Consider the following 25,888-nt stretch of genomic DNA (forward strand, 5'->3'; position numbering starts at 1 on the left):
AAAATCAGTAGTTTATCGTCTTTGTGTTGGGTATATAAACAGGGGTCTACAGTGCATTGTCTAAATTGTTGTTTAATAATATAATCATGAAATACTATGTTTCAACACTGAGCACTGTGCTTTAGACCATATAATGACTTGTTAAGTCGCCACACACTATTTTTATTTTTCATTATAAATCCCTCTGGAGGGGTTATATAAATTTCACAGTCTATTGGGGCATTCAAATAAGCATTTTTTACGTCCATTTGATGAATGTTTAGGTCATATTGTGATGCGACTTGCAGTAAAATTCTGATTGTCATTAGGTTTGTGGTCGGTGAAAACGCAGAAAAATATTCTATAAATCTGAGAGTACCCTTTAGCAACAAATCTTGCTTCGTACTGTTCTACGCCTGATGCTGTAGTTTTTTTTTGTAAAGACCAATCTTGTAGAAATAACATGTTTATCTCTTGGAAGAGGCACTACCGTATAGGTATCATTTTCGGTTAAGGCATCTATTTCTTTTTTCATGGCAATTTTCTATTCATCACAATATTCTGAATTAATTGTTTCGTTAAAGCTTTTTGGCGCATTTTCCATTGAATAGCAATAGTCGATTTGATAATCTTTTATATTGTCGACCACAAAAAAATCGGGTCGCCTTCTATTTCTTTTGGGATATCTTTCGACTTTATCATCATCATCATCATGGACACTCTCGTCTCCGTCATTTTTATTGTCTTCGTTTGTTTTAATTATTTGAGGGAGTATAATTTCATCTTCTTCATATGACGGGTTTTCGTCTGTAAAATTAAACGTGTCTGTGAATTTTACACATCGGATTCTTTTTATTTTATTTTTTTCGGGAAAAAATACTAAATTGGCTGGACTATTTTTATCGTATCCAAGAAATATACCTCTGTCGGCTTTAATATTCAATTTACTCTTTTTATCTATATATGCGAAGCTGATGTTCCATGCCTGATATGATGGTTAATTAGTAAAAGTTCAAAGTCTTTATTGGTGAATTCCGTACCGTTGTCAGAGCAAATACACTTGATTTCACCATAGGGAGCCATGTCAGCTAGATATTTTTTAGTTGCTAGCAGGGTATCAGATTTGTTCTTTAAAAAGTAAACCATTATTAAACCTGAATGGTCATCTACGAAATTCAACACATATCTATAATGTTCTCTGGCCATCAGTTCTACAGGACCGTTCAAGTCACAATGCACCATTGATAGGATTTTTGTGGCCTTTTTGTCTGGTATCTTGCTTTGATAGTTTGTCATTTTCCCTTGCTTACAGACGTCGCAGTTGAAGGTTTTTGATGTTTGTATTTTCATTCCATCAACTACAGTCGGCAACTTTTTGATATCAGGAATATTGCAGTGTCCAAGAATTTTATGCCATGTCTGTAGATCATGGCAGACGGTTTTTGATGGGACTACGCTATTTAAATAATATAGTTTTCCATTTTCTTTAATGTTGAATACAGTTCCATTCGGGTATACCAGTTTTGATTTATTGAGGCTAAAGTTTATATTTGCACCTTGTTTTGTGGCAGCTTGTACAGAAAATATATTTTGTTTAAATTTTGGGATTAGAAGAGCGTTTTCTAGAATACAGAAACACAGTTCACCTTTATTGTTCTTTAGCGAGATTTTCGCATTGCCTCTTTTCAAAACGATATCATTGACTCGACTCCTGTCAGCTAGTTCTACAAAATGATTTTGTGGCTTAAAGTTGGGGTCAAAATTGATAAAATCAGATTCCTTTGTAATCACATGTGCCATGGCCCCACAATCGACAAGAAAATTATTATTGTTTGTTGAAGCATTAAACGTACACAAAAATAAAAATATGTGTTTGCTAACAGAGCTCTCCACATTTTTAATGGAGTCGCCATTTTGAGTCCTGTATCTACATTGGAAACTCTTGTGATTAGGTCGTCCACAATTATAGCAAATAATTTTTGTACTTTTCTTAGGAGAAAAATTGTTTTTGGCAAAATTGCGGTTTTTATTCCTGGCATAGGTATAATTCAATTTTGGTGTTTTTATGTGTGTATTTTTTAAATTTCATGATATTTGTGGATTCGTTTTTTTCTGTGATCATTTTTTCAGTTTCTTCGTAACTTCTGAGTGCTACCTTGAATTGGCTAAAAGTCATGGATTTTTCTTTCTGGGTTATCACGGTGGTAAATGGCTTGAAATCACTCGGTAATCCCTTAAGGACCATGGAAATTAACAGACTGTCACTTATAACTTCACCAGACATTTTTAAAGAATTTGCAGTCGTTTCGGCTCTTATAATATAATCAGTAATAGTTTCAGCTTCCATTCGTTTTAGAGAGGTCAGTTCAGTGTATAAAGAAATAATTTTGGGTTTTCCTTTCGATTAATAATGCTCTCTCAATATGTTCAATGCTTTGCAGTCATCGTCCAGAGCTTCTCTCATTAACAGTGATAGACTTTGGTCATCTAAACACTCTATTAATTCCGCAAAGACAGTTGCGTTCTTTTCAATGAAGTTGGGGTCGTTTCTGTTTTCAGGTTGTGTTTGAAGTACTTTGTGTAGCTTTTGGATTCGTAGATATCCTAGAAATTTAACTTGCCACAATTCGAATTTTGATTCGGATCCATCAAAATAAAGACGCACGCTGGGCGCATAACCTCTAGAAGTGTAAGCCATGTTTAGTTTCATAAAAGTTTCAGATGGTTCGTTGTTTTAAACAAGTCTTGAGAGGTGACTGGTTTGCAGTAGACAGTTCCACAGAGCAAAATATTCTTACCCTGTCGAGACGGGGGGGGGGGGAATGTGAAATTACTCCAGAAAAGGTTTAATATTTATGAAGCAATTCTGGTTTCTGATTCGTTGGTAGCAGAACGTGAATTAATTCGATTCGTCAGTTCCTAGCAGCATTGTTTATAAATAGAATCGTCCGACTGTGTGGGATCATACCCCATTACAAGTCCAAAATATTGCAACACTACTCCCGTTAAAAAAGAAAATAATGAAACAAATGGAAACAAGGAAACAAAACTCAATTGCTGGATTAAATAAACATGTTATTTATCTACTGCTGAAGAATGAATGTTTTAGGTGTAACACGTGTTCATGTCCGCGCGTGGAAAAAGGAGTGAGCAATGTAGTGGAAATGAGAATGATAGTCCAAAGAAAAAGATAGAGGGTTGACATCAGTAAAGCCATGTGCCATGTTAGCAGTCAGCTACGCGAAGGTATTCTCAGACCCAAGGTCTATATATATAGAGAGAAAGAGTGAGAATGTCAATCCAGTTCATGGAGAGAGAAAGCGTATAAGATGTATGTACTGTTTGTTAGCTTTTTGCCCCACAAAAGGTGGCAGGTGGCGTGAGGCACGTGCACCGAAAGGGCACGCTGTTGGTCCGTCGACCGTTCAGCTTGGAAGCTGGTCCGAAAAGAAAGAAGCTGCTTTTGCTCTTGCTTTTATAGTTGTTTCCGGTGGTCTTTTGCGCATGTGTGGATTTCCTTCAAAGGGGAAGTGCGTACGTGTGCGCGTATGTGATTACATGTGTGTACGTTAGCGTGTGTGTGTATACATATGAGTGTGAGTGTATATACGCGAACGTGAATATATGTACGTGTGTGGACATGCGCGCGTATGTTTGTGTGCGCGTATGTATAAGACAAGTAACATAGCTTGAGATGTAAACGTGTGTTTTTGTGTGAGACTAGAAAAGGCTTGCGCAAATTTAAATTTGAATCTTGGATCTAGGAAAGTAGACAAAAGTTTTTATCATTTAGATGGAAATCTTGTTTCCATTGATTTATTGAATTGTTCAACAGTGGCAAGGATTCCACTAAGGTCAGAAATATCAGAATTAGATTGGACAGCTTTTGAAAGAAATAACCTCAAAGCTAAAATTGCATGTATTATCATCGATATGGTTGAAGTTCTGTGACTTGCTTCTTTGGTGATTTTTTTCAAATGGATTCAGTAACTGGACAATTTTTTTTTGAACAAGTTCCCAGTGGTAAGTTGTTAAGATAAGAATTTTATAGCATCACAAATTCTCATATAAAAATAAATTAAAGATGTTAAAACAAGAAAAAAAATAATAGTATTTATGCAGAGAACTTTTTGGAAACCGATTTCTTAACATGTGGAAGAGAGGGTGTTTTTCTAACTAGTTTGTACTTTCACCTAACAATTTAATAAACAATGCAAAACAAGTGATTTGTGCCAAAAGCATTGAAGGATAACTGAAGTTTTTCTCTATATTTGTTTGACTGGGAAAGGGATTGAGAGAACCACCTTAAATGGATGAATTTGATCAGTGCCAACCTAAGAATTCAATAGAATCGCAAAGAAATACCAATTGTATAAAGAACTCTATTGTTGATAATATGCAGCTTTTACTTTTATTAAAATTAAATTGATGTTGAACATGTACGTTTACTTAATTACATCGCCATGATGTGAATCATGATAAACAAAGTGAAAAATACTACATAAAATTATTTTCTTGAGAATACTATTTAATAAGTACATGATGTAAAAAGCTGACATTTTGACATAGCATTCTACAATATGTATTGAATAGGCATACAATATTCCAGATCTTTTAATAGTTTTTGTGATATATGATTTTGAAATTTGTATATGTTTAGAACATTTGGTACTTATTTCTGCCATCAAAATTGAACATATCAATAATTTTATTGACTTAAAATGAAATAAGTTGCAGCTGGAATGGTTTAAAAAATATGCATAATAATCATTACATATAGAATTATATTGAATATTCATATTTACTTCAGTTTTATTTGATGATACTTCAAAACTTTTATCCTCAGTGCAATTTTGCTATTAAAAATGATGCAATGTTCACTTTTCACACCTCAAAAATGAAGGCCGAAATTGAATTAAAAATAATTGTACTTTTACTTCCTCCTGTCTTCTTATATTAGTAGTGATGAAAGCATCTTTTGCAACATTTTTACTTTTTTGTCAATTGGTTTCCAAGTTGCCATATTGTAATTTACACATGTTCATGTTTCTTCATCCTTAGCAGGGTAGTGTATACTGCTGATCATCAGTGAAAAGTAGATGTAGAATCCAATTCTAAATATGTTTTCTATGGAAATCTTTTAAATTTAATATTTGAATCATGTATCTAGGAAAGTAGACATGCACAAGTTTTTTTTTATCATTTAGATAGGATGAAAATCTTGTTTTCATTGATAACCTGAATTGTTGAACAATTGGTAAGAAGAATTCCACTAAAGTCAGAAATACTAGAATTAGATTTGACAGCTTTTGATAGAAATAACCTCAGAGCTAAATTTTTAAGTATTATCATTGATATGGTTGATGTTCTGTGACTTGCTTCTTTGGTGATTTCTTCAAATGGACTCAGAAACTGGATACTTTTTTTTTTTTTTACATGGAGGTCACCACTTATCAAGGCCCAGAAGGCACTCGGGGATAAAGGTTATTTTGTGTACAGTAACCAATGGGATAGTGTTGCAGTATTCATTAGTATTGGAGATTTGATAAAGTGTCATTACTTAAGGGGGCGGTTCATCAGGAATTTGTTTATGTTGGACTTGAAGACATCCATGTTGAAGTTGGGAGGGAAACAAGCAAGCGGTAGAGAGTTCCACAGGCGTGCACTTCTAAGAAAGAAGCTTTGTTCATGGAATCTACATTTTGTTTTAGGCACAGATAAAGAGTGAAAAAAAATATTGACAGTGGTTTCAGCTAAACGGGTGTTTATCATGAAAGATTGGCTAGGGGGGACCAGAGATTGGAGCTCAGATGAGCACCTACCATGGAAATAACGAGAAGACAAAGATAGGCTTGCAATATTTCTTCTGTGGGAGAGAGGTTGCAGGGAAGAGAAAAGGGCATCCCCCACTAAACCACAAAATCTATTTTGTACTCTGTCAAGGCAGGATAGGCTGTTTTTAGCAGCTCCTGCCCAGATGTGGCAGCAGTATTCCATCCTTAGACGTACTTGGCTTTTATATAGATAGAGAATTGCAGCAGTAGTGAGATATCTTCTCCAGCGGTAGAAGGATCCCACCATTTTTTCAGTGATCTTGGCAACAGACTCGATGTACGTGTTCCATTTCAGATCAGGAGTAAAGTCAAACCCAGAAGCTTGTCAAAACATGAGGCCTTCCCTAGACGAGAGCCATTCATTTCAATTGATACACGATGGGGATCAGAGCATTGATGATGTAAAGATAGAAGCTTGGTTTTAGATGCATTAAAGGTAACCAGCCACTTCTTCCCTCACTGTACAATGCGCTCAAGATCAGAGGAGAGAGAATCAGAGAGAACTTTTTCATTTACAACCTTTGATGTGTTGCCATAGATGGTCGTGTCATCAGCATAGATGTCAACAAATGATCTAAGTATGTGTTTTGGGAGATCATTGATGTAGATCAGGAAGAGAGTTGGGCCAAGGATGGACCCCTGAGGGACTCCAGCATTAATACTGCATGCCTCTGATTTTTGTCCATCAACCACTACTCTTATGAGCCTAGCAGAGAAAAATGATTTAATGATTGAGAAAACATTTCCAGTTATACCGTAGCTGGAAATCTTGTGAAGTAGGCCTTTATGCCATACCTTATCAAAGGCCTTTGATATGTCAAGAGCAATTGCCCTAGAAATGAAGCCTTTGTCGAGAGATTCGTTAATCCTATGAGGTATAACCGTTAGCACACCTGCTGTAGATCTTGCAGAATGGAAACCATATTGCGTGTCACTAAGAAGGTTATTTCTGCTGAAGTGGTTGACTACTTCTGTATTTAATATGGATTCCAGCAACTTACTCATGACACACAAGAGACTTATTGGTCTGTAATGCTTCAAACAAGTCCCCATTGGGAATCTTAACAACAGCGCACAATACCAGAGATTTTCGTTGTTCTTTATTTATTTTCAGCATATATCTTGAATGAGCTTGTTTTTTCCAAATTAAGCTGACCCTGTATTTCATTTAATTTACTAATTTCTAATAGAAAGTGATTAAAGTAAGAAACTTATATATAGACTTACAATGTATGATAGTTATTCTAAATCACATTCTTTGACATTAGCAACTATATTTGTTCCTGAATTCTGTAAGACTAATAAAATTTTATTGAAGATTTTATACTCATCCAGAACATTGTACAATTCTTCACTTATTATTGCACCTGTGTGTGTACCAGGGAATGGAACGACTCTAAGCACAGCTCTGCACTGTTCAAAGTCATTTGAAAATCAATAACCCGTCAAACTTAGAAAAGGAACATTATCTGTTGTAGCTGTCCAAATGTCTGTAATTCATGAAATGTTGGCAATTTCAGCAAGAAATAGTTGACTTTTTGTTTTACTTTTGTAAATATTTGGAAAAATTTTTTACAATGAAGTACGTTTTTAATGGAATGCTGTAATTTGAACAAAGTTTTGCAACAAACCTATTAAACCCAATGTCAGATGTTACAGAATATGGTTTAATATCAACAGCAATCATTTCTCAGATAATGGATCTCTTGTGACCTGTAATCATTAATATTGCAAATTTTCTTATTGGCCAATATTGATTCTATAGTTGTTTGGTGTTTCACTGGAGGCTCGTAGTTACTGCCACTTGTCCCTGAATATTCATTGTGCTTTCTTTTTTTATTTGCAACTTTTGCTTCTTTTGAATGAACCTTTCTAAGATGGTTTAACATATGAGTCATTGTAATATTTTTGCTGATTTGCCACCTTTTGATGTGATGGTTTGACATAACTTGCAAGCAGATGTATTCTTATTCTTGGGATTGCCATCAAAATACTTCCAGCAGAAACTAGTTGCCATAATGATTGAAGGTTGTTGTTTTTAATATTTAGTTAATTTTTTTACTTATTTCTGATAACTAATTAGTAATTTATCTTAATAAAATATAGATTATCTAAACAAGAAAAATAAAAATATATATGGAATGATAGCAGGTGTCCAAAAATGAGGAACAAGAGTATGATTCATAAAGAATGCTTTATTTTCAGTTTGCACATCATCACAATTGTAGTGGACTTGTGGATATATTATATATATCCCCCAGTCGTACAAAATAGGTAAAATGAATTGAATTGATAAAGAAACAAACAACGCGTTTATTGAAATAAATGAACTAGAATTTATTTCATGAAGAAACAAATGAAAGAAAAGGGTACAGCACGTGTTTAGCCTGGCGTGCGTCTCTCGCTGTTAAATGGTGAGAAGGAAAATCTATTGTTGTATAGAGAGAAAGTCAATCCAGTTTGGCGCGCGTCTCTCACTGTTAGCTGGTGAGAGGGAAAGTCTATTGCTGTAGAGAGAGAGAGAGAGAAAGTCAATCCAGGCCATGGAGAGAGAAAGCGTGTAAAGGTGTACATACTGTCTGTTGGCTCTTGCCCCACACATAGTAGCAGGGGATATGAAGCGCGCGGACGCGTGCCCCCAAAAGAGAGGGGCTTGGGAGCCGAATAGAAAAGAAGGAAAAAGCTCAGGTCTCTTGCTTTTGTAGTTGTTTCCAGTGTTCTTTTGCGCATGTGTGCATTTCCTTTAAAGGGAAGTGCCGTTGCCCATGTGTGTACGTTAGCGTGTGTGTGTATGCACGTGAATGTGAGTGCATGTACGTGAACGTGAATATATGTACATGTGTGTACATGCGCACGTATGTTTGTGCGCGCGTATGTGTATAACAAGAAAAATGGCTTGAGATGTGAACGCGGTTTTTGTGTGAGACTAGAACAGGCTTGCACACAATTTACTGTATAATTCCTCAACATGAAAACTGAAACGTGAAGTAATAATTTTCTTTGACAAATGATTTAAATGATAAAAATAATGATAATTTGATAGGACGAGAAAAGGGGGAAATTTTCCATATGTGTACATCTATTTGCCTCAAATTCAGTGCAATAGTATTGCACTGCAATACTGCAATGGTAAAAGTCTACAGACGCATGTCTCTTCATTAAAATTTCACTGGCAAACAAAATATTGAGTTAACTTGTCTTCCTTTCCAATATAATTAATATTAGTATCGTTTATAACAACAAAATTTGCTGATAACTCGGCATTAGAAAACCTATTAATCGGCCGATTATCAACTGCCGTTTTGACACACAAAAAAGTGTACTGATGGCGGCTAATTGTTACGAATTCAGAAAAGGGGCATGTGAGCGAGAAAAAGCGAAAATATAATTATAGGGAGACAATAACTACATGAGAACCACAATTTTACTAAGACGTAAAACTTACATGATAATATGAAACAACAACAACAACAACAACAAACAATCTCGGCTTAAACATTTCAGTGAAAATAAAAATACGGCAGAAAAAATATATTTTCGATAGTTGAACCCCACTGCAATCTTTTTTATTTATTTATTTTCCTAATTTGCAAAATTTCACAAAAATCCACTGACTACTATCGATTAGCATTGACATTTTTAACTTCGTATCGAAAATATATTCTGGAAAAATGGGTTCATTTCCGCATGTGATTTACAGTATCACATATTTGATAACCGGTGCAAATATTTGGAAGTCCCTACGAAGAATTAAGTACAGGTTTAGGAAATTCCCAAGTCAACATCATTCGAAAATTGATGTTCGTAAATGAATATAATAGCCAACTAAAAAAATAAATGAGTTACATTATTTTGATTATTCAGAGTTAACTATTCTCATATTAGTTGTTGTATCCACAACGTTTTGGTTGATATAACCTCCGACTTTCTCCGCGTGCATCTTTTCGAACTCAGGAAGAAGCTGTATAACAACCAAGACGAGAGTAATTGTCTAAAATAATACAAATTATAAATCGTCATCTAAAATATCCGGAAACATTAATTATTTTTTCCATTTGCTTACAAGTGGTTCGTAATCGTTAAAAAAACAAAACAAAAAAAAAACAATAATTTCTCAATGATAAATACTGTCTTGTTCATTCAGCCATAAATTGTTACTTTGTACGTGGAGATTTTTTTTTTTTAATCTTTGAATAAGGTACAAAAGGAGTATAAGAAAACGTGAAAGAAGAGAGAGAGAGAGAGAGAGAGAGAGAGAGAGAGAGAGAGAGAGAGAGAGAGAGAGGGGGGAGCCTTCAGAAAATCTTTGTATGGTGAATAATATTAAACAACGTGATATCTGGAAAAAATGTTTCACGCGTTTTTGTCGATCTTAATTTGCAAAAAATAAAATAAATAAATAAATAAATAATAATAATAATAATAATAAAAAAGAAAAAGAAAAGGCCCCCTCCTTTAGTCTCAAATGACGATGAGTACCCCCGTTAAGGATTCCTGCGCGAACCGTGTAGAATGAAACAGGAGTTGCGCAATCACAAAACGTACCTCATGAACCTAGACTAGTTGCGCAATCAAGAGTTGTCTACCGTAGTTTTTTTTTTGTTTTTGTTTTTATTTTTTTCGATGAATCACTAGCAAGGTTAAAAGCCACTCGAAGATGGGTGGATTTTCAGTTAAATGATAAATAATATTATGAGAGGATTAAAAATGTTGAATGGAATTGAAACAAAAATTGCTGACTTATGAGAACGATTTATGACAAGTATTTGTTGACATTGGATTTGACATTATTGAAGACATAATTTCACATTATGAAGACATAATTTGAAGACGATCATGTTGTATTCTGTAGAGAAGCAGATAAGTGGTAACCTGTAGCTTGAAGGAGAATAAATGAATTCATATATTTCCCAATGTAAGTGGATGCAGAAGTAACTTCTGAGAAGTTCAATGAGGAATTAAACCAGGTACGTGGATCTGGAATTACATTCATTATTTTCAATCCTCTCATAATATTCATCACTATTATAAACGAGGCAGGCAATTGTATAGATTTGTATTTAAATAGATCATTTGAGATTGCTTTGCAGTTAAAGCTTCAAGAAAAAGCTTTAACTGCCGGCTGCAGCTAAACGGCAGTTTTAAGAGGATTTATAAAAATCATTCTATTTTATTCCCCCCCCCCCCTACTGAAAGTCAAAAAATGATAAAATGAACATTTAATTCATTTGGACTTGTTTTTCAACACTGGTGACCAACGCGTACATTTTTTACATTTGAAATAAGAAAAGCTTCGTTACACAATTTACATGTGCGCGTCTGTGGGTGTCCCTTTTTAGGTGGCGGCGGCGATGACGACGACGGTCGAAGGTGCGGTGGGGGCGTCCGTCGAGCCACGAGTGAAGAAACATGTGTTTTTATTCTATTCATTCACTTTTACTACTAACTTCTACTCCCACCACTACTCTTTTACTATTTTTCCACAGAAGCAACTTATTGTCATCATCATCACGACCAAGATCATCGTTACTACATTGTCGCAATAGTCTATCTTTAACAGCAACTCCTACTACGGTTTTGCTACTCTCTTTCTGTCTCTACTGTCTGGCTATTGGAATTACTTCCAACCCCCTCTCTACATTAGAAATGTCTTCGAATACAAACAGAAAAAAGTAAATTTCATATGTGATAAAGGTAAAACAAAGAAAGGAAAACAAAACAGTATTTTTTTTTTAAGTATCCATTAATTTTTAAACAAAAGCCTAAAACAAAAACACAACTAACAGAGAAGAAAAAGGAGCGAGTTAAATACTGCGAGATTGTGAGATATAGGCACATATTTTTGGCGCACCATCCTCTCTACAAAGACAATCAAGAGATTGGTTTTTAGGTAAATTCTTTATTTATATTTGTTTTTCTTTCTGTTTTAATCACGAAGTAATTAATTTATTGCTTAGGATAAAAAAAAAGTTTCAATTCGTTTGAAAATTTGTGATGCGTAAAAAAGCGAAAGAAAAATATTTTATTACGTGATTTTAAGACAATGATAAATAAATAAATAAAAATCAGTCTGAGGACACGTGGTTGAAAGCAATTTTCTATTTGTTATGGATAAAAATGAAACCGCGTTTCTTTCTTCGCCTTATTTGATTGACTGAAGAGACATGATTTTTTGGCTACCATGTTGATGTAGTGTGCATGAAGGTTAGCGCATTATTGCGCGTGTAACGTTCGCCTTTCTTTCTACGTAGCAGCAACGAGCGCACATGCGTTCCAACGTGGGCCGCGTGTTATTGGAGATTCGCTCTTTTCTTCCTTTTAAGAAGCTTTAGAAGAATACTATCATTTTTTAATGAATAAAAAAATCGTGATTATGTTGAGTTTATTTATTGTGTAAGAAATCTTTATTTCGACTGATCAGGATTACTAAAAGCAAATACCACCTCGCCCACTTTTGATTAAAGAAAAAAAAAAAAACGATTATTTCCAATTTCACAATTTCGACACGTGAAAAAAAAAAAAAAATTAAACTGAATCGCAATCGATCCGTATTTTTTATGGAAATGGAATTGTCCAGCTTATAAAAAATAATTCTCCTGTGTTTTTAAAAAAGCCCAGTTCGAAAGAAAAAAGATTAACTAAACCTTTTCTATATATATATTACGAACGTGTTCTGTGTTTATATTTCGTGTTGTGGTAAACTATCTCGTTTTGTTTTAAATTCAATCATCAAATAAATAAATAAAAGTAATTTATTCAAAGAAAAAGAAAACTAATATATTTTGATATGGTTTTATTAAATTCTAAATAATAATAATAATAATCCAAAAATCTCTTGATTTTATCAGAATCGTAAGCGATGAATAAGTTGAATAACTTCGTGTTTTTAGTAAAAAAAAAAAAAAAATTTAAATGTAAAATTAAGAAAGTGTAATTTTTTTTTTTTTTTTTTTTTTGGCTAAATCGTCCCTTCCAGATGCACAGGTGTATCCTCAACAAAAGAATCGAATAGACTTGTCGCATGCGTGCTTTCTACTCAATTCTACCAGTTAAAATTCGTTACTTTCTTTTTTGCGCAGATGACCAACTGTGTTTCTTCACCTGTAGTTTTTTTTTCTTTTCTTTTTTATTTTTATTTTTTCATTTTGAATTCTTGTACATGGTAAAAATGAGTATTTAAAAATACCGCCCGTAATGACCTCTTTCGAAACGTGAACGTTCAAGTCGCGATTGCCCGTCTAAGGGAATTACCTTTTGCCCCCCCCCCTCCTCCTTCGAGGATGGGATTTTCTTGGCTTATGTTTCATTTAAAATAAGACTTTTACGGTTTACGATTAAAGAATTTAAATAGCTTAAAAGAGCGAAATGTTTTTTCCTCTAGAAAATACCTTGGAGTACTCAACACCACGTGTCTTTTCAAGACGGTGTAACTTAATTCTATTTTGTTTATTAAAACTCGTAATTCCTTGACGAGACAAGAATATAATTTTTTTTTTGTTTTTTAATTTTTTATTTTATCTTTTTAAGTTTATCATTTTCCAGTTATTAATTACAAAATAAAAACATCGGATGATTTAAAATGTCCTTGAAACAAGGATTCAATTTGTTGTTAGACATGGACAAAATCGAAATAATTCGTTCGTTGTTTCAATATTCAATAACAGAGCACAAAAAAAAAAAAAAAAGAATAAAATAATAATCTAACCTCATTATTACACTTTAGCTTTATTTTAAAAATTGGCTGATAATGCAGAGAGTGATCCGCGCTATTTTTTGAATCGTATTTCCACGTTTAATTAAAGTGTTATGATATGTGTTTTATTCAATTGTATGGTTAAAGTGCAGAATAGGTACACCCGGGACACCCCCCTCCTCATGTTAAAAATGGCTTTTTAAATAATAACGTTATTATTTCAGCAAGGATCACTCTCTGCATGAATACCAAAAATTGCTTTAAACTGGATTTTAATTGAATGTTTATCACTATATATTTCTAGTTAAGTAAACGCCATTAACTTTTTACGATTTTTAGGTTAAAATCAAGTCCGGTCCGTCTTTGTTTATTCTACTTCACGAATAAATGCCCCGGAAAAGTCACTTCTGATTAATGTTTACCAGTTTTAAAATATGCAAACGAACTTGGCCATTTTTCGAAATAACAATATTTTAATCTGGTAAACTTTAATCAAAAGGGGCTCTTTTACAAAGCATTCATCGCTAAAAAAACAATTATTAGCTGCCTGAGAATATAAACAAAAGACGGACGGATCTTGATTTGAACCATCTTTTAAATCATAAATATTGCTGTGTTATCATGTAAAAACCGTTTAATTTCGTTAGATTGGTGGATATTTAAAAAAAATTTCTAAAAATTTATTCACACTTTCGAGTTTTAAAAAGTAAAAGCCTAGTTTTATTTTCCTGAATACAGTGATGGATGGATCGATATTATCTTTTTTTTGTATTCCTTGCGTCTTTCTTTTAGTAGATATTACAGTAATAAGTGTAAGTGTGGAGAAGGCAATGATTGCGTGAGATTACAAGTTGGGCGAGGGAGAGGCTAATGAGTATGTATTCCTCTCAACGATTTCGCGGAAAATGACTCGCGCAATCCTTAGCATTCCTACACTTGCAGGAGCGAGCGCTCTACAAGCCCCGAAGATTAGTACTAACCAGCGATTGCAGTTGACGGCACTGACTGGAAGTAGCAATCTCCTGTATTCGATCTTTATATATCTACCTAACGTCATCTCGAACTGGAATTCCGAAATGTAAAGTAACGGATATTACATAAAATATACGATGCTTCTTCGACCATGCCGGAATCATGGTGTTTGTAAGAGTCGCCATCTTATGTAAATTATTGTATAAGTTTTTAACTCATTGGTCTCATTAGCTCCACTCATGGGATCTTTTTTACATAGGCATCAAAATCAGTCTAGGTCATTTTTGAAATATTCTTTATTTGTTGATTGCGGTATGTTATTAATTCTGTGCAGTTCTAGGAGATCCACCCTCTCAGGCTTTGCCTTCTCACCGTTTAAGAAGAGATTACTTTATTGCTAACTAGCGAGGGATACCTGGCGTTGCCCGGGTGTTTGTAGGTGTGTGTGAACAAAAAACAGGTGCCCGTGAAAAAAAAGCCTTGACGACGCGCAGTTGGAAAATAGTAAAGTGTGAAAAAAAAACAGGTGCGTGTTTTTGATTGACGTGACGGCGATAGGTATTCAGCAGTTAGCATTTTGTGCGGGACAGTTTTTAATGAGGTCAATAAATGGGTTTGTTTGTTTTTAAAAACCCGAGCTACCGTCTGATATGACGAAGTCGACATTGACCAAACGTTAGAGACCACTGGCTCTGGGCCTGTGATTAGAGTCGAGTTTCGCTTTTTTTTTTATACCGAAAACCGAATGTAACGCGTGCCGATGCAGGAAATGTGGAATAATTAACGTTTGAAAGTCAATAAAATTAAATAGACAGGCGAGCTCCATGGTTAAGTGTGAGATATTACAATTTATAGATGATATAAAAAGTTTTAAGAAGTTGTGAAGCGAGCGAGCGCTTCTCTGAAAGAAGCCTTTTGCGGACATCGAGGAAAAGCGTACATACATACATTTTTGCTTTTATATATATAGATAGATCACCTGGGATGCCCCTAGCAAAAATGCCGATGGTGCTGCCCAGGCATTTGTTGCAGGTCAGAGTACTCGGCCCTCGTTTTTCAGTTTCACTTCGAGCCTAGTGCCACCTCTTCTTTGAAGAGAGATAAATACAAGCCTGTACATAACCGACAATCTTCTGGAGTTTTTATTTTCATCTCTCTCAACAAATTATACTTTTTAACATAGGATTTTAAGTTTAATTTAATCATTTCAGATTTGCGTTGTGGAAGATGGTATTTTTAGGCAGTTGGAAAACTATCTACATGTTTTATTTAGAGATTAAAACACATTACTTTAACAATTCTAGTTTTATAACAATTTGGTTAGAGTAATAATTTAATTGCCAAACGTTCTTCTAGTAATTAAAATTAACTTGCACTCCTTTTTCTTGAATAAAATCAATTCAATGTGTATTTATCAATATTTAAAGGTTCATTTGGTAAACGCTGACCAATTTAATTTAGGAGATTGACACAGGAAATAACTTATAATGGACACGTTATTTTATGCATAAAACTATGTTTAAAAACCTAATTTCATTATAATTTCATATCTTCCTAGGTTCATTGAAATTTATGTTTCACAGAACTTGAAAAATTCATCACTGTTCGTTTGCTTATCTTTGGATAAATAAGTAAAAATTGTGTTCGTTAATGTCAAAACAGGTGCATTAAAATGTCTACAATTAAATAAAATTGTATTTTTAATGACAGGAAGATACTTTGATTGCGGTAGCATGAGCACCTCTTATTGAGTAAAATATTTAAATTGCTTAGAAATATATTTAAGAAAACTAACCAATTACTGAATTACTCTTGAAACACTTACCAATTACTGAATTACTGTTGAAACACTAACCAATTACTGAATTACTGTTGAAACACTTACCAATTACTGAATTACTGTTGAAACACTAACCAATTACTGAATTACTCTTGAAACACTAACCAATTACTGAATTACTCTTGAAACACTAACCAATTACTGAATTACTCTTGAAACACTTACCAATTACTGAATTACTGTTGAAACACTAACCAATTACTGAATTACTCTTGAAACACTTACCAATTACTGAATTACTGTTGAAACACTAACCAATTACTGAATTACTGTTGAAACACTTACCAATTACTGAATTACTGTTGAAACACTAACCAATTACTGAATTACTCTTGAAACACTAACCAATTACTGAATTACTCTTGAAACACTAACCAATTACTGAATTACTCTTGAAACACTAACCAATTACTGAATTACTGTTGAAACACTTACCAATTACTGAATTACTGTTGAAACACTAACCAATTACTGAATTACTCTTGAAACACTAACCAATTACTGAATTACTCTTGAAACACTAACCAATTACTGAATTACTCTTGAAACACTAACCAATTACTGAATTACTGTTGAAACACTAACCAATTACTGAATTACTGTTGAAACACTAACCAATTACTGAATTACTGTTGAAACACTAACCAATTACTGAATTACTGTTGAAACACTAACCAATTACTGAATTACTCTTGAAACACTAACCAATTACTGAATTACTCTTGAAACACTAACCAATTACTGAATTACTCTTGAAACACTAACCAATTACTGAATTACTGTTGAAACACTAACCAATTACTGAATTACTGTTGAAACACTAACCAATTGCTTGAATTATTATTGAACTAGAATTAAGGATGAGAAAAGAATGCTTGAAGTATTGTGCATAGGGTGTAAAAAGTTGGCTATTAAGGCAATGAAAATGCAATTTTGTTGAAAAAACTGTTGTATATGAGACAAGGTAAACAGATTAAATGACAAAATTGAAGAATTCAATAATTTTTAATTCAATATTTATTTTCCAACGTAATGTTTTGAATCAAAACGCTATGGATGGTGTGATATTCTTCAAATTTTTTAGGTAAACCTCCTTTTTAAAAAGAAATGTCACTCAATCGGAGTTGTCTTTTTTCCTGGAAGTCAGAAAATTATGGAATGTCCGTGGTGAAATATTTTAAAATGTTTTACTGTTGGAATGTTATTAATATTAATTTCTATGAGATTATCACAATGAAATTAGATGTATAAATTAAAGTGAGGAATCGTATTGAGGATATTTTACGTAGAGTAGTTCATGAAGTGACTGTTGTATTATGATGACTGCGAGAATTAGTGATACGTAAATGGTGAAAGAGAGAAAAGAACAATTCTTTAAATCCTATTTTTTAATGAAAAATAATTTGTGTATTTATCAATATTTAATGACTCATTTGGTAAACTTTGGATGAGAAGAAATAAATTTAATGAAGATCTCAACACTTGATAACTCCTCACCGGTATTTTTAAAATTATTTTGATGATAAACTGTCCTTATTATAATTTCTTTATTTGACTTAATTTTGTCTTATGTATTTTATTTCAGTCAGCCGTTAAATGCAAAATTATCTAGAATATCCCCCACCTTCCATAAGAAAAAAAAGTTTTAGGATCACTGCTTACTTTCTCTATAAATCATCCCTCCCACCGCGTCCCTTTCCCACCCCGTCTGCCATAAGCACCGAAACTCGAAAGCAAGAGTTAATGAATGGAAAGCCTTCAAATGCGCTGGAGGTGCTTTTTGAATAAGAAGAAATAAGTTTAATGAATATCTCAACACGTGATAACATCCCACCGGTATTTTTAAAAATGTTTTAGTGCTAAATTGTCCTTATTATAATTCTTTTGTTGGAGGTGTCTCTTTGGATAAGAAAAAAAAAGCTTAATACCTTTAAACGGAAATTACATTTTCGTTACTTGTACAGTTTAATCAAGACATCAAAAAATGAAAGTACCGAAAAAACGTTATATTGTACGTATCCGTTTTGAACTGAAGATCTACGGAAAAAAATATCACTTAATTTGATCGAGTAGTTTTCTTTTACAGCGGAAAAACACGTTTTTTTGAGAGCGCGTTGAAGGCAGACATCTTGGGTTTTTTCTTAATTTTTGTTTGGATTTTAGAAACATCACAGGAGATAACTCCAGTTAAAGTGCGAACACTCCCTCCCCATCTTTAATACTAGCTTTTCTTCCTAAAAATCAAACCTTTTGCTTGGTATCATAACAAATTGTTTTTTCGCTGTAAAACAAAAACTAGTTGATGAAATTAAGTGAAATTTTCTTTCTGAGAACTTTCTTCCATAACGGATACATACAATATAATTTTTTTTTTTTTTTTTTTTCGATATTTTCATTTTTTAATGTCTTGATTAAACTGTACAAGTACCCCATTTTCATTTCATTCGTAAATATGGGAGGGGAATTTATCTTAAAATATCTTTTATCTCAAATTTGAGCTATGGACAATATTAAGTAAATATTAATAAGTCCTTTACCCCCTCCCTTTTTTTTTTCTTTTTTAAAGGAGAGTAGACAACACATTGTGGATGTGTTATCGGCAGCTCTTGTTACTCTCGCTTCTCCTTATTTGTCCCTCAGTCCTCATTTCCAATGAGTGATTTTTCTGACAAAGGGTGAAGAAAAAGCTGCTTTCCAGGATGGCAGTATTTCGTGAACAGTAGCCTGAGATGTTGGAAATCTTCTGTTTCTATGTCTATCCTTGTGGCAATATCACTAGGAAGGTTGCTGGAGGTAAGCATTTCATCTGGGCTGACGCTATCCGCCTGATAGTCAGGAACCCGAACCTTGGATTAACCACTAAGGAGGCTGTCCTATCAGCAGGTGCAAAGTACTGGGGCTGCTGTATTGCCATCTGGTGAATGGATTCTGGACCATGCAGTAGTTTCTGGTGGGGTCTCTCGATGCCATACTAGTGGGTAATTGTTATGACTTTACCTTATCATGTGCTACAAAAAAAACATTTCCTGTTTTTTTTCTCTCCTGCTTTCCCTCTCTGCCCTGCTCTAACCAACTCTGTCAACCTGTTCCACAAATCCCAAATTCTCAACATGAAATATCTCCAGAAAAAAACGCAAATAAACCCCCATCCTCCAACATAGACCCCTATTACCATGTCTCTTTCTCCCACATCAGGAGTCTACGTTCCGACCTTCCAGAGGTTGGAACCCAATTACAGGAGATGAAACCGGACATATTCTTCCTAAATGAAACTGGTATAGGGCCGACCACTTCCCTAGACGAGTTCATTATTAAAGGATACTCTAACTTAACATCTAAATCTGACCCCCAAGATCGCCATAGCATGGAATATGTGCCTACATTAAAGATGGCTTTCCGTGTGGTAGGGATATCTCCAGTGAAAACCCTAATTTACCTTATATGTGCTTCTGGGTTGCACTTGCTTACATCACTGCATTTATATTTGCCCTCTATCGCTCCCACAACAGCGGACTAACTCTCTTTAAGAGTATATCTGAGAAAATTGACCACATCCTGTCTGCTCATCCTTCGGCTAACATCCACATTTGTGGTGACTTCAATGTCCACAATGTGGAATGGCTGCCCCACTCGAACAAGACAGATAATGAGGAGAGGTTCTGTCATGATTTGGCCATTGCCTATGACCTCAGCCAGATTGTTCACAAACCCACCTGTGTGCCTGATACTTCCGGTCAGTATGCTAGCCTTCTAGACCTTTTTCTCACAACTTCCCCTTAGCTATGTTCATGTTGCGTTCTGTCCCCTCTGGGATCTTGCCAACCACTCGGTTGTATCAGTTAAGATAAAAACGAAATGCAATAAGTTTTCAGACGTACCTCTCCATCGTACTGTATATCGATACTCTGCGGCTGACTAGGATAGCTGCCGTACATTTATATCTGATCTACCCCTGCATTCCATGTTTAAAAAGGATGTGTCCTCCATAGTATCAGACCTGACCGGATGGTTAATTGTAGGCATAGACCAATTCATACCATCTAAAAAATTCCAACAAAAACCTAACAGCCAACCATGGTTCTCCCCAGAATATGCTGCTGCTATCGCGCACAGAAATCACTTTTTCCATAGCTACCAACATAATAGATGCACTGAGACTAAAGCTGCTTTCAGGACTGCCAGCAAAAGAGTAATAAAAAATGCAAGAGAGCTATATGCTCAGTCCGTTAAATCCAAAGTAGCTGAGCAGCGGCTTGGTTCCCACCAGTTCTGGCAAATAGCAAACAGGATCCTGAACAGAAGTGTGCGTTCTATCCCAACCATCATCAATGGACCTGAGGTCATCTTGTCAGCATCAGACAAGGCCAAATTATTTGCCAAGAACTTTGCAGTTAATTCTACCCTATGCAATGAAGGCCATCAACTCCCCGTATTTCAGACAGACAACACGCTATGCAGCATACAAATATCTGTGCATGAGGTCACCAAACTAATCAAGAACCTTGATTCCAGTAAAGCAACTGGCCCTAATGGCATTCCAATTATAGTGTTAAAAAAGCTTCAACCAGAACTTGCCCCCATACTTACAAAACTGTTTTAGCATTGCCTTAAGGAGAAGTGCTTCCCGACACCCAGAAAAAGCTCATCAGTATGCCCTATATTTAAGAATTCTCAGTACAGACCAATAAGTCTCCTGTGTGTCATGAGTAAGTTGCTGGAATCCATATTAAATACAGAAGTAGTCAACCACCTCAGCAGAAATAACCTTCTTAGTGACATGCAATATGGTTTCCGTCTGCCAGATCTACAGCAGATGTGCTAACGGTTATATCTCATAGGATTAGGGAATCTCTTGACAAAAGCTTCATTTCTAGGGCAATTGCTCTTGACATATCAAAGGCCTTCGATAAGGTATGGCATAAAGGTCTATTTCGCAAGATTTCCAGCTACGGTATAACTAGAAATGTTTTCTCAATCAATTAATCATTTCTCTCTGCTTGGCTCATAAGAGTAGTGGTTGATGGGCAGAAATCAGAGGCCCTCAGTATTAATGCTGGAGTTCCTCAGGGGTCCATCCTTGGCCCAACTCTCTTCCTGATCTACATCAATGATCTCCCAAAACACATACTTAAATCATTTGTTGACATCTATGCTGATGACACGACCATCTATGACAACACATCAAAGGCTGTAAATAACAAAGTTCTCTCTAATTCTCTCTCCTCGGATCTTAAGCGCGTAGTACAGTGGGGGAAGAGGTGGCTTTAATGCATCTAAAACCGAGGTTCTATCTTTACATCATCGACGCTCTGATCCCCATCTGGCATCAATTGAAATGGATGGCTCTCGTCTAGGGGAAGCTCCATGTTTTGATAAGCTTCTGTGCTTGACCTTTACTCCTGACCTGAAATGGAATGCGTACATCATCAGTTGCCAAGGTCGCTGGAAAAATGGTTGTATCCTTCTACCGCTCCAGTAGATATCTCACTACTGATGCAATTCTCTACTTGTATAAAAGCCAAGTATGTCCAAGGATGGAATACTGCTGTCACATCTGGGGAGAAACTGCTAAAACTGCCTATCCTGCCATGACAGAGTACAAAATAGGCTTCATGGCTTAGTGGGGGATGCCTTTTTCTCTTCCCTGCAAGTTCTCTCCCATAGGAGAGACGTTGCGAGCCTGTCTTTGTTTTATTGTTATTTCCATGGAAAGTGCTCATCTGAGCTCCATTCTCTGGCACCCCTCGCCAATCTTTCATGATAAACACCCATCTAGCTGAAACCACTGTCAATAATTTTCCCCATTTATCTGTAAATGTACATTCCATGAACAAAGCTTCTTTCTTAGAAGTGCACGCCTGTGGAACTCTCTACCGCTTGCTTGTTTCCCTCCTGACTACAACCTGGATGTCTTCAAGTTCAACATAAACAAATTCCTGATGAACTGCCCCCTTAAGTAAGACACTTTATCAAATCTCCAATACTAACGTACTGTACACGTAATAACCCGTATCCCCGAGTGGCTTCCGGGCCTTGATAAGTGGTGACTACCTTGTAAAAAAAAAAAATAAAAAAATAATGACCAATTTAATTTAGAAGACTGACATAGCAAATAACTTTTAATGAATACGTGTTTTGATGTTTTCTGCATGAAACTATCTTTAAGAAACTAATTTGACAATTGTTCATGTCATTGAAATGCAAGAAGTTCTTATGTTTCACAGACATAAAAAGTCATTGTTTATTTTTGGATAAATAAGTAAAGATTGTGTTCGTTAATGTGAATTTGTGAATCTTCTTCTCTTGTAATTGAGATTTAATCTATTCTCTTCTCTCTCTTTTTCTTCTATATAATAAAATGGTCATTTATTCCCGTCTGGAAAAAAAATTATAGCTTTGCAAACACAGACACCACATATAAATTGAATATGGTTAGTCTACTAGCAACTATGAGGTAGGTTTTGTGCATATTACAAATCACTTTCATTCATTATCAGAAATTCTTATAGTAATTCTTAGGGGAGTCACATTCAAAAAGAAGTCATATTCAAGAGTGGTCGCATGATATCTACTCACTAATTATTTTTTCCTCCTCTTCTCAATGTAACTTTTCTAGATTTTTTTTAACACCAGCACCATCCGTGTTTACTTTGCTTCTGATACATTTCACCTTAGTTCTTTCATTTACAATAATGGAAATAAAAACTGCTCCCTCTGCAAGTTCTGAACAATTTCATTGGCTGTTCGCATTTCTAATTATGGAAATATCAGAATGAAACCTTTTTAAATACTAATCATTAATCATTTACAAAGGCTACTAGTAGGTAAGAGTCTTAGTTGAATGATGACCAATACTATAGGAGGATTTGATACAGTGGAAAGAATTGACAGAACTTGATTGCTTAATAGGAAAGCTTGGCAAGTATTTGTTAATATTGAACTTGAAAACTACTATGCTGTAGTCAGCTGGAAAGCAGCTCAGCACTAATCTATTCTACAGATGGGATATTTTTGGAAAAATACTCTGTTCATGCAAGTTCCATTTTAGGTAAATAAAAGATCATAAACTTCTTTCAAGTAGTTGTGCGAGATAATATTTTGCTTAATTTTTTTTTCCTGGGGGAAACCAGTAATTAAAGCTCATCTGAACGTCTATCATGAAAATAAGAATACAGTAGAGGAAAACTAGCAACATTTCTCCTGTGAGAAAGGGGTTGCAGGGAAATGAAAATATCATGCTATGTTAAATTGCAAAGTTAATTTTGCACTCTGTCAAGGCAAGAAAAGGTGCCATCAACTGCTCTTCCCCATGTATGACATCTTAGGATGCATTAAACTCTTCTAGAGATAGACGACTGCATCATAAGTTATGTACTTTCTGGAACGGTAGAATGATCTAACCATTTTTCCAGCAGCCTTTGATACGTCTTTTATTCTAGGTCTGGAATATGTCAGTTCTTGCAAGTGGCTTCCTCAAAGAGAGCAATTAATTTAAATTGGGCTAAACAGGAATCTGAGCATTGGTGAGGAAAAGAGAGAATTTTGGTTTTAGAGGCGTCAAAAGTAACAAAGTAATTTTTCCCCATTACACCACTTGGTTAATATCAGAAGTGAGAAGATAAACCCAATCTCTAATAACATCTCTCACGAACTAATCAAAATGGCATCATCCAACAAAGAAACCGTTAGGTTTAAAACCTTACAAGTGTGGAGAAATGCGTGACTTACCTGGATAGACCACGTGCGGGTCGGTCACCGAAAATAAATAAAAAGAAAGAAAAGAAACGGTCAAGACTCTTATTTATAGAGTAGTGATCACGTGAGTTAGAAGAATATGCAAATAGAGGTGAACGATTTTGCGATATAAAAAGCCTGTGTTGTTAAGAGGAGGGGCAGACTGTTGGCAGAAGTCAGTGCTGTCAGACGTGCTTTAGAGTTTTGTTATTATATGCTGTGTTCGATTGTTGGGAGAGAGAGAAAAGAGAAGAGGAGGAACCAAGAAGACATTCTGCAGATACTTGACTTTGTGTTGGTTTTAAGCTATTTCGGCGCTTGGTGTGCGGTGACTAACAATGGACAGATTCGACATTCGCTTAATACCCGAGTTCGACAGATCTACCACTGGACCGGCTGTCGTCGAATGGATTGAAAAGGCAGAGAAAATCTGTAAACTGTGCAAAATTAAAGAACCAGCCACAGTTATCCCTTTGAGGCTAACCGGAGGGGCCTATGCAGTCTACCAACAACTCGGGGATGAACCAGACTGGGATGAAATCAAGCAGAGCCTGTATACAGCGTTTGGTACAGATCCATTTGTTGCGTGGCAACAGTTCACGAGCCGGACACTTCAACCCAAGGAAACAGTCGACGTGTACCTAGCCGACCTGCGAAAATTATCTGTACCGTTTGGTGGGGTCAACGATAAAATATTAAGCTGTGCTTTTTTGGTAGGCCTACCCGAGGAGGTCAGTAAACTGTTGCGGGCATCATCAAGAATCGATGACTTGTCAACTGATGAGTTATTGGCCCGAGCTCGAAACATCTGTAAGGAACAGGAACCAATTGCAGCAGCAGCTCGTTTTCGACATGGAGGCAATGTGGACTCTCTTCCAGATAGTAATAAGCATGCCACCCCAGTGTGCTATAAATGTGGGGAGGCCAATCATTTTGCTAAAGAGTGCCGGAGTGATAGGAGAGGTGTATATCCACAATCAAAGAGACCAGTGCAATGCTATCGCTGCAATAAGTTTGGGCACATATCTCGCAACTGTTCGGGAAACGAAGTTGGGGGCAAGGTACTATCGCTACCCTTGCCCCCTGCCAACCAATAAACACAGGATTGCCTGTCATTAGCGTTAAACTTGATGATGTGCAGTGTTCAGCACTTATAGACACGGGGTGTTCCCGGTCTATAGTTAGTGCCCATTGCTGTCCGGTGGGGCGGAGGAACCCAGTCGGCGTTATGACCATCAATGGCTTATCACGGGTATGTTGTGGTGAAGGGACAGTCACAATCTGTACTGAGAAGGGTGACACAGCTAAAGTTGACGTTCTGGTGACGCAGGAGAAACCCCTTGGCTACGACATGTTGCTTGGAATTGATGCAATACAAGCACTAGGAGGCGTTACAATCACAGCAGCTAGAGGTATCAGGCTTGGAGAAGGGAAAGACGTCTGTGCAGCCATGTCGATTGAAGAAAAGGACTTCTGTGCTACATTTGATGACAACGAAAGGGTGTGGACTGCAAAGTGGAAATGGGCCATGGGCCAGGAACCAGATCGGCTGTGCAACACGATTCCAGAGTATGCAGTTTCTACCAAGAACAGGGCCGCATATGAAGAAGAACTTCAGATGTGGATTGACAACGGTTGGTTAATACCATACCCACAGGAACGTCTGGGACCACCCAAGGGATTAATTCCGCTCATGGCTGTTGAACAACCTGCCAAAGAAAAAATTCGTCCCGTAATGGATTACCGAGAGTTGAATCGGCATGTTGATGCGTTTACCGGAAACGCAGATGTGTGCGCTGCTAAACTGAGAGAGTGGCGTCAAAAAGGGAGCAATGT

At 35.7% G+C, this 25,888-nt stretch overlaps 1 protein-coding gene across 10 annotated transcripts in view; it reads left to right on the forward strand.

Annotated features, from left to right (window-relative positions):
* Positions 1-25,888, forward strand: part of LOC145293795 (sodium-dependent phosphate transporter 1-A-like) — a 263,709-nt gene that overhangs the window by 26,597 nt on the left and 211,224 nt on the right. For 4 of the 10 annotated variants that reach the window (XM_080140351.1, XM_080140361.1, XM_080140357.1 and 1 more), the window contains exon 1: positions 11,291-11,703. The exons of 2 other annotated variants lie outside the window; for them this stretch is intronic. The gene's annotated coding sequence lies outside the window, so the exon portion shown is untranslated. Of the gene's footprint in view, positions 1-11,179; positions 11,704-25,888 lie in introns of those variants that run through there. 4 more of the 10 variants (XM_080140350.1, XM_080140354.1, XM_080140362.1 and 1 more) reach the window with 4 other exon arrangements.

Source organism: Euprymna scolopes, chromosome 15, assembly GCF_053919585.1.
Source record: "Euprymna scolopes isolate OS-2025 chromosome 15, ASM5391958v1, whole genome shotgun sequence".
Classification (NCBI taxonomy): domain Eukaryota; kingdom Metazoa; phylum Mollusca; class Cephalopoda; order Sepiida; family Sepiolidae; genus Euprymna; species Euprymna scolopes.